The sequence below is a fragment of the Thamnophis sirtalis genome, unplaced genomic scaffold, assembly GCF_051295495.1.
Source record: "Thamnophis sirtalis isolate CommonGarterSnake01/CBP01778 unplaced genomic scaffold, rThaSir2_p1.2 scaffold_11, whole genome shotgun sequence".
In the NCBI taxonomy this organism is placed as follows: Eukaryota; Metazoa; Chordata; class Lepidosauria; order Squamata; family Natricidae; genus Thamnophis; species Thamnophis sirtalis.
Window position 1 is genome coordinate 43,580,165 of NW_028261391.1, and position 15,530 is coordinate 43,595,694.

A 15,530-nucleotide genomic window follows, 5' to 3' on the forward strand; every position below is an offset into this window, starting at 1 on the left:
GTTTAGTTATTGCAATTGTTATTTGTAGGTTATGATTTATACTATCTGTTGTGTTCTGAGTTTGCGCTGACTAAAGGTTTGAGCGGGAAAGCGCTCGACAGCCGATTGGCTGATCGTTTGACAGCTCCTCTATAAATAGGGAGCTGTCCAAACGAGCAGCGCGCGTTCCTATCTAAGCCGGTTCTGAAGTGTTAGCTTGTACTTTAAAGGAATAAACTTGTTAGCCTTTTATTCCTGTCTCTGCCTCAGTTCTTCTGGCTACCCACGGGTCCTTGGTACACACCACTGGCGACGAAGGTGGGATTGCCAAACTGAGGTACGAGAAGCTGAAGTCACTGATAGCTGAAGTCACTCGCTGAGTCACTAGAACCGCGCTTAATCATACCGCGACGAGACGTCGTTGGTTCTGACAGGAATGGCCACGTTAAATTTCGCGCCATTCAACTATGGAGCCGAGACATGGGAGTCGTACACGGCTCGATTTGAATGCTTCCTGGTCGCACACGACCTTACCGAGCTGACAGATGAGAGGAAATGCGCGTTTTTCTTGTCGGTGTGTGGCTCAGACGTTTTCCACACAGCCAGAGCTCTGACAGCTCCTGACCCGATAAAGGCCGTTCCGTGGCCTGAGCTAATGGCCAAACTGAAGAGCCATTACGCTCCGTCCCCGTCTAAGATAGCCAGCCGGCACGCCTTCCATCAGCGCAGCCAAGCTGAGGGGGAGTCTGTGAGTGCCTACGTTGCTGCCCTACGATCCGCCGCCCTGCACTGCGAGTTCCGGGACTTAGATGAAGCCCTTCTCGACCGTTTAGTGTGTGGCCTCCGCGACCTCAAATTACAGAAGAGGCTGCTAACAAAATCAGACTTGTCGTTCCAGAAGGCCTTCGAAGAAGTTCGAGCCTCCGAAATAGCTGCTGCTTCCCTAGCCACCATCGCGAAAGCCCGGGCCGCCAACGCCGCGCAGCCTGCCAATGCCTTTAACACAGTAACCAGCCAGCCAGACTCGGAAAGCGAAGATTCCGATGCTGAAGCAGATAATGAGGACATCAACCGCCTTGATGAGGCGAGCAGAAAGAGCTGGCAACGGAAAAAGGGCAGGCCTAAATCTGCATGTAGTGGTTGCGGAGGTAACCACGAAAGAGCTGAGTGCAGATTCAGGCAAGCCCTCTGCCAGCGCTGTGGCAGGAAAGGTCACATCGCTCGAGTGTGCCGAGCCGCACAGCCCATGTCCTCGTCCGAGTCACAGACTGAGAGGTCGCGGCCATATCGTCCCAGAACAGAGGGCCCTAAGAAAGCGAGAGTGGACTGCCATTCCATTCTCCGTAACTCTCACCATAGTCTCTCGTGCAACCAACTTCAGAAGAAAATTCAACTGACAGTCATGGTCGAGGGGAAGCCCTGCGAGATGGAGCTCGACACTGGGTCTGCCACATCCATCGTGTCATGGAGCACCATCAAACGCATCGTGCCGCAGCTTTCGAAACGCCAGCTGAACGATTGCCATATCACACTGAGAGACTATCAGGGCAACCTGATCCCAATAATTGGCACCCGCAAGGTCAGAGTGCAGTTCAAGGGGTTTGACGGCCGCCTACCCCTCATCATAGTCGACGGACGGCTGCCCAGCCTTCTCGGCCTCGACTGGTTCCAGTCCCTGGGTCTGCAGATCAACGGAATTCACCACCTCAGCTCCAACGCACTCGACTGCCTGGTCAACGAGTTCCCCGAAGTCTTCGATGGCAGATTAGGCAAGTACACGGGCACGCCGGTTTCCTTTAACCTCGACCCGTCCGTACAGCCGGTGCGGATGAAGCCTCGCCGGGTGCCCATCGCCCTCAAACCAAAAGTGGACGCTGAACTGGACAAGTTAGTGGCTCAGGGCATTTTGGAGCCAGTGGACCATGCCAGATGGGAAACACCCATTGTGCTACCCATCAAGCCGGATGGCAGCGTGAGGATTTGCGCTGATTACCGCTGCTCCATCAACCGTGCCTTGCCTTCCCACGCATACCCAGTACCGGTGGTTCAACATCTGCTGCACACCTTGGGCGAGGGGACTATGTTCGCGAAGCTCGACCTCGCCCAAGCCTATCAACAGCTGGTCGTGGACGATGAAGCCGCTGAAGCACAGACAATTGTCACGCACCGAGGTGCGTTCCGTTGCCGCAGACTGCAGTTTGGGGTCAGCATTGCCCCGGGACTGTTCCAGAGCTTAATGGAGAGGCTGCTCCAAGGACTACAAGGCGTCGTCCCCTATTTCGACGACGTCCTTGTTTCAGCCACCTCCATGGAGGAACTCATGGCACGTTTGCGCATGGTTCTCCAAAGATTCCAGAAAGTGGGCCTGAAGGTTAAGAGAGACAAATGCCAGGTTGCGGTATCCCAGATAGAATTCTTAGGGTTCCTCATCGATGGCAAGGGCATCCACCCCACGGCTGCCAAAACCAAAGCCATCGTTGAGGCCCCTGCCCCAAAGAACAGAGCTGAATTACAGGCCTTTTTAGGCCTACTCAATTTTTATGCTGTCTTCCTTCCCCACAAGGCGACAGTCGCTGAGCCACTACATCGTCTCCTTGACTCAGGTGCCCCGTGGCTGTGGGGCCGCCGGGAAGCCTCCGCGTTCTTAGCAGTCAAGCACCTGCTTGTTTCCAACGATGTCTTAGTGCAATACAGCGAGCACTTACCCCTTGTGCTCGCTTGTGACGCTTCACCCTATGGGGTGGGCGCCGTCCTGTCCCATCAGTTACCCAGCGGAGCAGAGGTGCCAGTTGCCTATTTTTCCCGCACGCTCTCTGCCGCTGAACGTAACTATGCCCAAATTGATAAAGAGGCTCTTGCCATTGTGGCTGGGGTGCGCCGGTTCCACCATTACTTGTACGGCCGCCCATTCCAAATTGTCACCGATCACAAGCCCCTGCTAGGGCTGATGGCAGGAGATCGCCCTGCCCCACAGGTTCTCTCCCCACGCATGACCCGCTGGTTTGTGTTCCTGGCCTCCTACGATTATCAGCTGAACTACAGACCAGGGAAGCAGATCGCCCACGCTGATGCTCTCAGCCGCTGCCCCCTGCCAGAGGCCGTGGACGACCCTGCTGCTGCCGCGCCGGTCTTCCTAATCGACGACCTCAATCTTCCTCTCTCTGCCGCCGACATCGCCCGGGAGTCCGCAAGGGATCAGGTAATTTCCCGGGTGCTAGACTGGGTTAAGCGGGGGTGGCCAAAGGACCCCGTAGACACCGTTTACCTTCCCTTTAAATCTCGCCTAGCGGAGCTCTCCGTTCAGCGCGGCTGTTTGCTATGGGGCCATAGGGTTGTCGTACCTGCCTCACTGAGGACTACTGTCTTGCGGCAGCTTCATCACGCTCACCCGGGAATTGTCCGCATGAAAGCCTTAGGTAGAAGTTATGTATGGTGGCCTAAGCTAGACCAAGGCATCGCCGACCATGTCGCCGGCTGCCTGAAATGCCAAAGTGCCCAGGCGCTGCCACCAAAAGCTGAGCCGCGATCGTGGGAGCCACCTTCGGCTCCATGGTCCCGCATTCACATTGATTTTGCTGGCCCTATTCACGGCCACATGCTCCTTGTCGTTGTGGATGCTTTCTCGAAATGGCTCGAGGTCGTCCACATGTCCACTACCACTGCAGATGCGCTAATAGCGACCCTGCGTCGCTTATTTGCCACCCATGGCCTGCCCGACGTGTTGGTGTCCGACAATGGACCGCAACTGACAGCTGCCAAGTTTGAAGCCTTCCTTGCTTCCCAAGGCATCCGACATGCCCTCACCTCCCCGTTCCACCCCGCTAGCAATGGCTCGGCGGAGCGCGCTGTCCGCTCCGTCAAAGAGTCTCTGGCCAAGCTAGACCACCTTCCCTGGCAGGAAAGGATTGACGCTTTTTTACTCGCCCAACATACGACTCCCTCGCCAGAGACTAACACTAGCCCGGCCGAGCTCCTTATGGGACGCCGACTGAGGACAACCTTAGACCGTTTGCACCCCACTTACTCCGTGGCCACCCCGTTAGATTCCCGGGGGGGACCCCGTTCCTTCAGCCAGGGGGAGGCAGTGTATGCCCGGAATTATGTAGGACATCCCTTGTGGCTACCGGGCATAATAACCGATCAGACCGGGCCCTGCTCCTACAGGGTCAGGCTCCTCGACGGCAGAGTCTGGAAGCGCCATTGCGACCAGTTGCGGAGCAGGCACCAACCTCCAACAAGCCAGCAGCAGTCAACCGACCTGCCAACCCAGACGGGCACGACAACCAACGCAGAGCCAGGAAACGAGGAGGTCAACCGCGATCCGGCAGCCTCAGTCCCAAACCGAAGCGGCGACTTACCTGGTGGGCCAGCACCATCCTGCGTTCTCCAGCGGCCCAGGCGATCGCCGTCCTCCGATGCAGAGTCCTCGGTCGAACAGCCAGAGCCTCCAAGCGAAGCAGAAGGGCCTAGGGCATCAGGCCGCATCAGGCGGCGTCCAGCTTACTTGCAGGACTACGCCTGCGCGAACTTAAGGGGGGAGGAGTGTTGTGTTCTGAGTTTGCGCTGACTAAAGGTTTGAGCGGGAAAGCGCTCGACAGCCGATTGGCTGATCGTTTGACAGCTCCTCTATAAATAGGGAGCTGTCCAAACGAGCAGCGCGCGTTCCTATCTAAGCCGGTTCTGAAGTGTTAGCTTGTACTTTAAAGGAATAAACTTGTTAGCCTTTTATTCCTGTCTCTGCCTCAGTTCTTCTGGCTACCCACGGGTCCTTGGTACACACCACTATCCGAAATACAAACCGATCTCTGCCCCATCTCTGACCAGCAGTTTTTATAGAGCACTATTTTACAATGCTGTCATAGAAATTTTCTGTCAACTTTAACCAGCCTATGATGCAAGCTGTATAAATATTGGAAAAGAAACACAAAATATTTACAAATGCTTCTCAACCATAAGGCGAGGGAATTTAAATTAGACTGGTTGTACCTTTTCTGAACAGACAATTTTATTAAAAGACATAAACTGCAATGAGCTGCAGCTCACTTCATCTGGGAACTATGTTTGTAGCATTTATTATGCTTTATTATCCCTCCAACTGTACTTGACTCTGAAGATACTGGGATACAGTCAAGAAATTTTCAGGTAATACTATGGCACTGGTTTCTCACTGCCTTCTTCCAGAATGTTTTTTTGACTCACCAGTCTATCCTACAACCTTGTGTTTCCCGCTGCACTTCCATTCAAGTACCAGGCAGAACCAGCCCTGCTCAACTTTCAATACCAGCGATATTTACCATATATCTGAATGGAGAAAGGAGAACGGACAATTCAAAGGAAGGACAGCTGAAGAGAAAAGGAGGATACACAAAAACTGTTTTAACTTTCTTGGCAGCTGCGACAAAAATTACAGCAAATACTGCAAAAAATGTACTTAGACCTACAGGTATGTAAAATTACTTTTCCAGCATCAGAAAGACTAGTTTTCAAGAATACATATGCTAGCAATAACATTGAATTGATGATGACATGCTTTTCAAGTTTTATCACAGAAACATAAAGCAAGCCATGCAATCTATTGACTACAAAGATCATGGATTTTAAGTGGTTGGATTGAAGCCAATTGCTAGAATTAGGAAAAAGATCATTAACATACATCTAGTTTGTCAAATTTGTTGATAGATGAGGAAAAGAAAGAAGCAGGCTATTTTCAAGATCACAATGTATGAAATTTTGAATCATTACTGTTGTAAAAACAACCCAATTTAAAAAAAAAATACTCAGAAAGCTGGGACATATTTGATTTTAAGGCTGTGCCTTCTGAACAGAGGACATGAGGGCAAAAAAGAGGACAAACTATCCTTTTGCCAGACATCTAATAAAACTAAACCCAGGCAAGTGTTGATCAGGTGCACAAAAAAAGTATCTTCTCTACACCATAGAATTTTTTTCTACAGAAATGGGGATTATTCTAAGATATTACTTCATTTCAGAAATCCTTCTATACCAGAAATTAGTTATGATAAACAATGGAATATTATTGTGCTAAGTGCTATAGATTGGTATGTAGTGTGATTGATTTTTATATGTTTTGGTTCCTATTATGGTTCTTATCCACTGTTATGATATTAAGTGAAGCTTAATTAAGGTATTAAAAGGATTTCATATCACCAGCAACCAGAGCTGTTATACAATTCTCCATCTCTCCTTAAATGAAGATCATTGTGCTGCTTTCCCAGCTTTTTAGCACAATTTATAACATAATTTATTACATTTTTATAAAGAAAATCAGAAGTGGGTTGCTCCCGGTTTTATTAGCAATAGCAATAGCAGTAGACTTATATACCACTTCATAGGGCTTTCAGCCCTCTCTAAGCGGTTTACAGAGAGTCAGCATATTGCCCCCAACAATCTGGGTCCTCATTTTACCCACCTCGGAAGGATGGAAGGCTGAGTCAACCCTGAGCCGGTGAGATTTGAACCGCTGAACTGCTGATCTAGCAGTAGCCTGCAGTGCTGCATTTAACCACTGCGCCACCTCGGCTCTTATTACCGGTTTGCTTTGCTCTCTTTTGCACCAGATGCGCGCTATGCACGTGTGCACAGTTCAATATAATTTTTTTTTGCGCATGCGCAGAACAATTTATAATGAACTGCACACAAGTGCGCACTACAAAACAACATGCCGTCAGGGAACCAGTTCAGGGGCGTGGCCAGCCTTGATCGTTGCCAGTTCTGCAACCCAAGCCAAAAAACCTGGGAGCAACCCACCTCTGGAAAAAATGTGTTAAAGGTAAAAGAATCGGAGAGCTGCCATGATGTCCTTTGATTATGCACATTAAGGGTTATCCATCTCAAAGCATTTTTGTCTAGCAAATAAAGAAGTGAAAGGAAAACAAGTGAATGTTACAAATGGAGGACTTAGGCATCTCATAAAATTTTGTGAATAACATAAAAACAATAGTCTCAAATGGAGGTATTTTCTATCTTCTAGATACAGGCCACACAAATATAGAGTTGAATGGACTTTTGTGGTTTTGTAATCTACCCTGCTGCTCAGAGCAAGAATCTTCCAATCACGACAAATGATTCCAACTTTTATTTGAAACCCCCAATGCTGGAGCAACCACAGCTTCTGGAGGCAATCTGTCCCACTACTTAATAGCTTCCACAGTCAGGAAATTCCTCTTTATAAAGTTTGGATCTCTCAGAGTAAAATTCTACCCATTAGTTCCTTTTCCTTCTTCAGGGACTATGAAGAATAAATCTATATTCTCTTCCCTGTGATAACCTTTCAAGTATGGGAAGACTGCTATCACATTTTCTTTCAGCTAAATTTATCAGTTCCTTAGGTATTCTACATAGAATTTAGTCTTCCGGCCCATTACTATCTTTGTTGTTCTTCTATACACTCTTTCCAGTTCCTCAACACCCTTGTTGTATTGTGGCAACCAAAACTAGACATGGTATTCCAGGTGCAGAGTGACCAATGCAGAATGGAGTGGAACTATAAATTCCCATAATCTTGACATATTTCTGTTGATGCATCCAAAGTAAGTTTCCAAAGTAGTAAATTGACTTTTGATTGAATATGCATAAAATTGGCTACAAGCAGGGGAGGAAGAAAAATAATATTTGAGTTTGGAGGGGTAGATATTAGGTAAATATAAATTTACAAAATGGGAGATAATTGGCTGGGGAGTTACATTTTTTAGACTTAGAAGAATAAAAGCCAGGCTATATCAAAGAAGGAGCTTATGAGACTCCTGTAGTAAAAAAAACAGTACATAAAAGCAAACAAGTTTGCTTAACGTTTTAGATGATACAGTATATGGGAAAATATAGAACGAAGAGTTTGAATAACAAAAGGTTTCCAAAATAACATAATTTTCATGTGAACTGGATAAGGCAATGGCAGTTTATTGAGAAAAAATCCAGGATAGGTGAGAAAAGTGCTGAAGTTGTATGGGCCAATCTTATACACTAGTCAGGTTTTGATAGAAAGTTTAAATAAATAGATTTTGGGAGCCATCATATGCAATAAACATTGCCTTTATTTTTCTGAAACTCAAATATAACCTGCTGATAGTTGCCTAGATTTTGAATTAGGAGGTGTGCTGGAGTGCATGAATAAGTTGAGATTTCTTTTAGAAACTGAACTCTTCTGGTATTTTTGCTACATGCCTAAGTCTCTAGATAAAAAGAACAAGTAAATCTGGAAATAACCTTTGGAAATTGTAGGGAGGACATGTCAGAAAAATACAATAATTCAAGAATAATGTTTTTCAATCTTGAAATTCATGTAATAAAGAAATATTTTCATCCAACCCACTTGCTCCTGCTTAAACCTCTGAAAAGAATTAAAGAAACTACTGAAACAATTGAGAAATATGAAGTTATAACATTCAAGAGTCACATGAGTTTACTTCTCCATTTTAAGAGCTCCTGCTACACATTTAAAAATAGTGCTACAACAAACCAGAATCAGGCTATCTTGGGGGAGAGTATGATAAATGTCATGTTCAAAGCAGCTATGTTTTCTCAGGAATTCTCGGCAATAAAAAATGACCATAAAAATTCAAATTTTGAGCATATTAATTTTTCTGGATGAAAAAAATCATACCACTCCTTGATTGAAGAAAGTTATTTTTGTCTATGCCAGTCATGCCTAATCAAACAGAAACTATCATCTTTGAATTCAATAGTCAAGGAAAGAGAGAAGCACACATATACTTTGATCCCAAACTTGTTGTGTATAGGGAGTTACTCCTTCTTTGATTTTTATTTATTAGTATCTGTTCTCTGTTTTATAGAATTAAATCCTTTGGTACAAATTTAGCAAATTTAGCAATGTTAAGCCAAATTCTTGTATTGTGGCTCTTCCACATAGTTCCATCAATATACACTATATTGCCAAAAGTATTCGCTCACAACTGAGTCTGATTATTTGGATGGGTGATCAAATACTTTTGGCAATATAGTGTACATTGCCCCCAACCTTGAGAGGAAAAAAATATGGCACTAGAAAACTAATGAAATGGTATGCCTGTGTACTTATTTATTTTAAAAAAAACAGTAACTGCCCAGCAGAAAAGAAAGAAGGGAAAGAATAACTATAAATGGCCAAACAAACTAACAAATCTAACAAGCATTATTCCTGAGATTCAAACCAAGGATGTTCTATAGGTAAGGCAAGTATTAGATCTTTTATGCTAATAAAGAAGTCTTGCCATAATAGAACATGTAGCATGTATTTTTCAGAAAAAGTGGAGGAAATATGGTGCCGCAGAAAATAGCCTGTTGAATGTCAGGGGCTCACCTAGAAGAAAGAAAAGTACAGCAGGTAAACCAGAAAGCAGAACTTGAACCAACGAAGGATAAATATAGTAGTTGAAAACAGAGCAGGAAAATGCACCATGAGGTCCCATGTAAGGTGGGTGGGGTGACCACGAGGTGAGGTCTTGTATTGTTTAAGGTGTACATGTATATTTATATATATACGTATGTATCTATCAAACAACAAAAAATTTTCACAAGCAAATGCAAAATGATAAAGCATGGACATTTTATTTCCTCTAATTCTGAACATAGGAATTAGTATCACAAGGGAGATAGTTGACGTATTTGCTATCCTCTGACTGAAAGGAGATGATATAAATGATTGGAAAGGTTTTTTTTAAAATTTATTTTATTACAGATTTAAAGAATACATACCAAGTTTTAAAAATCCAAAAGACAGATTTTCTGGGGATAGAAATAGCAAATTTGTGCGTAATGTTCCTATTAATTCAATGTGAATAAAATTAAAGCCACTGAGTTTAGTACAGGTCTTGGTTCCACTTTCTCATGGCCACATTTTAGAATGTAGCATTAGTATACTTAAAGAGAAAGTATGGCCTTTGGGCCCCCCCTCTCCCTCCGTTTCACCAAAATTACATACATTCTACTGAAGACGCAGAAGCAACAGTTTTTAGTGATGCCAACTTTGGTTATGAAATTTTGTCATGGTCAGCCTTTTGTGCTTTAGCTGGAACAGGAAACATCTTTTAAGTTATGGTACCCCAGAGAAAGAAACTGAAGGACAATTTGCTAAGTTCTTCTTTCCTGTTTCCGGGTTTCATTCTTTATCCAGATATAAATAATATTGTGACCTTATCACAGTTCTCTTTTATATTTATATTTTAAGATATTCTTTATAAATTGTATGTAAAATTTAATAACTCTATTTTGGACTGGGATATAATCCCCCACAAAATGGATTGTGATCAGATTTTTTCAAAATTTGAAGAGAACATTTCAAATTTTTGTTTCAATAGAAACTGAATATATTTTGGATAAAGTCAGCTGTGGTAGTGTATATCCCAAGTAACGCAGTTTCTGCCTTGAAATTTAATTGTCCTAACTATGCAAGAAATCACTCATTTTATGAAAGAATTTTGTGGAGGAAGAAGCCTCATTAAATGCTGAAATTCTTTTAACTCTCTTAGGTTAGGATGGCTTGTGTTTTCTTCTCTTCAGGTTGCAACAATTTTTAGAGAATTTTTAGATTTAATGATACATGTTTTAATTGCAATGAAGCTGGATTACTGTAAAATACTTCACGGGTTTGCACTTGAAAGTGGTATGGAAACTGGGTTTTATGCACAATGCAATAGCTGGAATGTTCACTGGGATCTTAGTATACTGATTAAATTATGTAACACCAGAAGATTATCAGCTATGTAATTATCTATTTCTGGAGCAATTTCAGGAGTTGTTCGTGTCCTTTAAAATCTAATATAGTTTGAGTATGAATTTTTGAAATCCTGCACTATATGAATTATTTAAAAGGTTCATTTTTCATTTTCAAATTTTAGACTATTAGGAGATTAATAGTCCACAGTTTTGGTCCTTTCATCCTGAAGAAGATCCAGTGTTTTATAAAATAATATGTAAAGTTTTAGTACAATCAATTTTATTTAATTTGTTGGCAAATGCTATCTACACTAGGCTTTTAATTATAAAGGCTATTTATATATTTTTAGCCTGGTCCCTAGATAATTAAATGGCAAGGATGGGAGATTTTAATTATCATCTGATGTTGAAATAATATTTAACAATGTTGTCTCCTAAAATTTTATGGATTTTTTTCTCATAGTCCACCAAACTATGTATCCTAAACAAGGGTAAAAATATATAAATTATTCATATCAATTGGGGAGAACTGATTCATGGTCTCATGGATTTCATGGATTTACAAGTTTAGATTCACATTTGAATCATATAGATACCATTGATACCAGTGACGTGCGGTGAAGTTTATGGCTGGTGAGGCAAGCGGGCAAAAGCCGCCCTATGTCGGACACAGTGCCTGGGCTTTGGCGGGGCTTTCAGAAAGCCCCGCCAAAGCCCCAGCGTGTCTTTCCAAAAGCCCCACCGAAGCCCTGCTGCTGTGTCCTACATAGAGGCATCCCACGGGCATCATAGAGCATCAGAAGGAGAAAGGGGCAGATTATATTAATGAAGACATGCCACACTTAAAGTGGTTCCCCTTAGACAGGAATCGGAAAATGATTATAAATGTGCCTGCTGAATGGTCAGCCTCCTCGCTTTAACAGTTTTGGGTTGCCAAAACATAAAAAAAAAGTGCCAGCCCGCCCGCCAACAGAGGGGGGTAAAACACAAACACACAAATTACTTACAATAATACAATTACTTACAAATTACATTAATTTTGAATCCCTCCCCTTCCCTCCAATCCACATACCTTTTCCAGCTGTTTCACAGAGGATTTCAACTCTGCTCTTGTCTGCCATGATGAAAATGTAAAAATGTAAAAGGAAAAAGGCAAGAGCTACTGAGGTCAAACTGGGTTAGCTGCTGCCAGAGTCTCCAATGGATAACTCTGCTTAACTGTTTAAAAAATCCTCTAAAAAAAGTGCCCTCTACAGGAGGAGGCGAGAGAACCACGTGCCTCATCTACATAAGGAATTTTTCGGCTTTTAACCCTTGCTTAACTTTGCTCGAGTGATCATAAAGACAGACTAAATGAGGCATGTGGTTCTCCCGCCTCTTCCTGTAGAGGGCACTTTTTTTAGAGGATTTTTTAAACATTTAAACACTAAGCAGAGTCATCCAACTGTGACTCTGGCAGCAACTACCTCAGCCTTTTTCCTTTTACATTTTTTTTCTTGTCATGATGACAGTGGTGAGGCCCTGCCTCCCCTGACTGCACGTCCCTGATTGATACAGCTGAGATATATTTTACATGATTACAATATATAAAACTCTTTTATGCTCTGTTACATAAACACATTCATAAAAACAGTGGGCATTTCCATGTTCAACATTTTCTCTGGACTAGTTTCCTTTGAAATAACATGACTGGGTTTCTCATAATTTGTCTTCATATGCAGTGAGAGAAAGAGGGAGGAAAAAGAGAACGAGAAGATAGCAAAAGCCATGGCTATAAATAGCAATAGCAATAGCAGTAGACTTATATACTGCTTCATAGGCCTTTCAGGCCTCTCTAAGCGGTTTACAGAGAGTCAGCATATTGCCCCCAACAATCTGGGTCCTCATTTTACCCACCTCGGAAGGATGGAAGGCTGAGTCAACCCTGAGCCGGTGAGATTTGAACCGCTGACCTGCTGATCTAGCAGTAGCCTGCAGTGCTGCATTTAACCACTGCGCCACCTTGGCCTAAATAAATGTTCTGATAGAAGTTTTATGGATTTCCAAGGAGTATAAACTACATCCCAAAGATGCTTCCTCATCTTAAGCTATCTACCTTTATATGTTTCTCCCATATGAATATTTTCTCAAATATACAAAGTTTTACTTAAATAAATAAATAACCAACCAGGAGACAGTGCTGTTCTACCCCCTGTCCTATAATGAGTATTTTCAAATGCTGTTAGAGTAAATATATATATATGTAAACTCTGATATTCTTGTGATCTGTACTAGGGACACAAGATATGTTCTGTATTTCTATTTAAAGTATACTTTTTCTTTAAGTTTGGTAACTTCCCCAAAGTTTTGCTTCAAGGAAGAACATATGGTGACTTCCTCAGCAAATTTAAACCACTCTAATGCAGCTACTGTTTATAGAAAGAGATAGCACTACAGAGTCAAACAGAAACAAAAAGAAACTAAAAACTACACATTCATAATCTACAAAATTATTGTTCCTTCTCTCTCAAAGAATGCTGCATATTTGAAGAAAAAAACACGTTTATTCAGGATTCAGTGGATTTTTTGTTAAGGAAAATGCTTAAATCATGAATTAAATCATATTGCTTTTCTATATTATCTCGAGTTACAGGATAGGATTCATTTGCTTTGATTCTACTTGTAGTTGGCACAAAATACTAAAATGTGTCTAAAAAGAAAAATTTGCATTATCCTGTAAATAGATAGAGAATATTATTTAAGAAAGTTAACAAAAAAATGATTGGGCTAAGTTTCTGGAATCTTAGCCCAAAGAGTAAAGAGCTGAGATTCAACACAGGATTGTAATCATTTCAGTTTGAATCTAATCTATGATTACATTTTATAGAAAGTTAATTCTGAATATCGGAGATAAAGCTAGAATAACCTGTAATTGAGTATTCTTGTACTGTGTGTGTACTGTTTTTCTTTAACTGAAAAACTGAGTTTACATTTGTTTCCTAGCACCGTCCTTATTCCAGATCCTAATTTTTCAAATTTCAGTATTTTTTCCTGAATATCAAGGGAAGAACTATGTTAGTTTATAGTAAGCAAACTTAGAAAGAATCTGGCAGCACCTTTTGAAATTATGAATTTTATTTAAGACACAATATTTCTACTTATAGAAGCTTATCCCTTAAATAGAATTGCTAGTCTCAAAATGTGTTTTTATTACACTTCCACATTTTTGTCTCCTCACAGCTCTTTTGAGGAACTGCAAAATAGAGTTTTCTCATGATTCCTCACCACTGAAAAAGAATTGATACATGGCAGTAATATGCTAGGCTAATATCTCAGTCTGTTGCACAATAGTTCATAATGAAAAAGACAAGTCTCACTACCTCTAGGATGTTTAAAAATATAAAAGTGGAACATGTAGCAAATTATCATAAATGAGAACAAACTGACATAAAAGGAAACTGCTAGATCGGGTAATGGAAAGGCACACTCAGGCTAAAGGCAACAACAGCTCTTTATTGTAACAGAACATGTACAATCCAGCGAAGGTTGAGTCTGACAGCAGCCCTTTTATAGGGAGCTGTTATGATGAAGGAGGCTTAAACAATTATAGTCAAATTCCTGGAAATTTGTAAGTTCACTTTGAGCTAAGAAAGAAACATACATCAGTATCAGTGGGAGGGATGTATCCAGATGATCTTTCTAGCAGGGTTAAATGTCAGCCATGTTTTAACTGTGGTGGAATATTCTTGCCAGGTGTCATTTCAACAAATACTGTGCATTTTAAAAAGCAAATGTGATTTTTGTGCTGATGGGTGGAAGATAATTATACTAGTCTTTTCTGTTTGGAGATAAAAATCATGCTAGATGGGACATCCCACTTACAAGCTATGTTTTGTTTATTTTACAATAAATATAAGTTTTAAAATAAGTTTATAACCCACCCCAATCCTAACAAATGCTGGAGAGGTACAATAAGGTCAAGTGCATGAAAGGTCTGAACATGACAATTATAATGGGTAGCACACACACACACACACACACACACACACACACACCCCTCTATAAAATAGCATGGGCAACCTGTGTAATTAATCTTAGTAGAAAATGGACAAAATATACCCACCACATGGTTGACAACTATAAATACTTCATAGTTGTATGTTATTTATAAAATATCATTTAATATATACTCAAATATTAAAGTATGAGATGAAAATATTGTAAACATAATTGTTTGTAAACCATGTTCCTCAGTTGGCAACAAATACATGAGTGGAAAGTATCTTGATGTGAGGGCTGAAGCTGGTAAGGCAGGAAGCAAAAAGCTTGAAGTGATCAAGGCCATTAAGTAAAGAGGGTGCTTGTGCCCTCCCAATTCCTATTTGGGGAAAAAGCAAAAGTCCATTGCAACAGAACATTAGCCATTTTGGGATTTAAACCCTGGGATTTGACATAGACATAACATAGTTGGATTCATTTGTAGTTAATATTCTATGTTGATATACAATATAATAACAGAGTTGGAAAGGATTGGAGGTCTTCATTTCCTGCAATCGTTCTTCATATGTTTTAGTCTCCAGTCCCCTCGTCATCTTTGTTGCTCTTCTCTGCATTCTTTCTAGAGTCTCCACATCTTTTCTACATTGTGGTGCCCAAAACTGAATGCAGTATTCCAAGTGTGGCCTTACCAAGACTTTATAAAGTGGTATTAACACTTCACGTGATCTTGATTCTATCCCTCTATTTATGCAGCCTAGAACTGTGTTGGCTTTTTTGGCAGCTGTTGCACATTGTTGGCTCATATTTAAATGGTTGTCCACTAGGACTGCAAGATCCCTCTCACAGTTACTACTATTGAGCAAGGTACCACCTATACCAGCGATGGCGAACCTTTTTTGGCT

At 42.0% G+C, this 15,530-nt stretch overlaps 1 protein-coding gene across 1 annotated transcript in view; it reads left to right on the plus strand.

The window, feature by feature from the left end:
- The first annotated feature begins 4,803 nt into the window (after positions 1–4,803).
- ENTPD1 (ectonucleoside triphosphate diphosphohydrolase 1) overlaps positions 4,804–15,530 on the plus strand; it is a 56,214-nt gene continuing 45,487 nt past the window's right edge. Inside the window, exon 1 of the mRNA XM_014052128.2 lies at positions 4,804–5,422. The gene's annotated coding sequence lies outside the window, so the exon portion shown is untranslated. The remainder of the gene's footprint in view (positions 5,423–15,530) is intronic.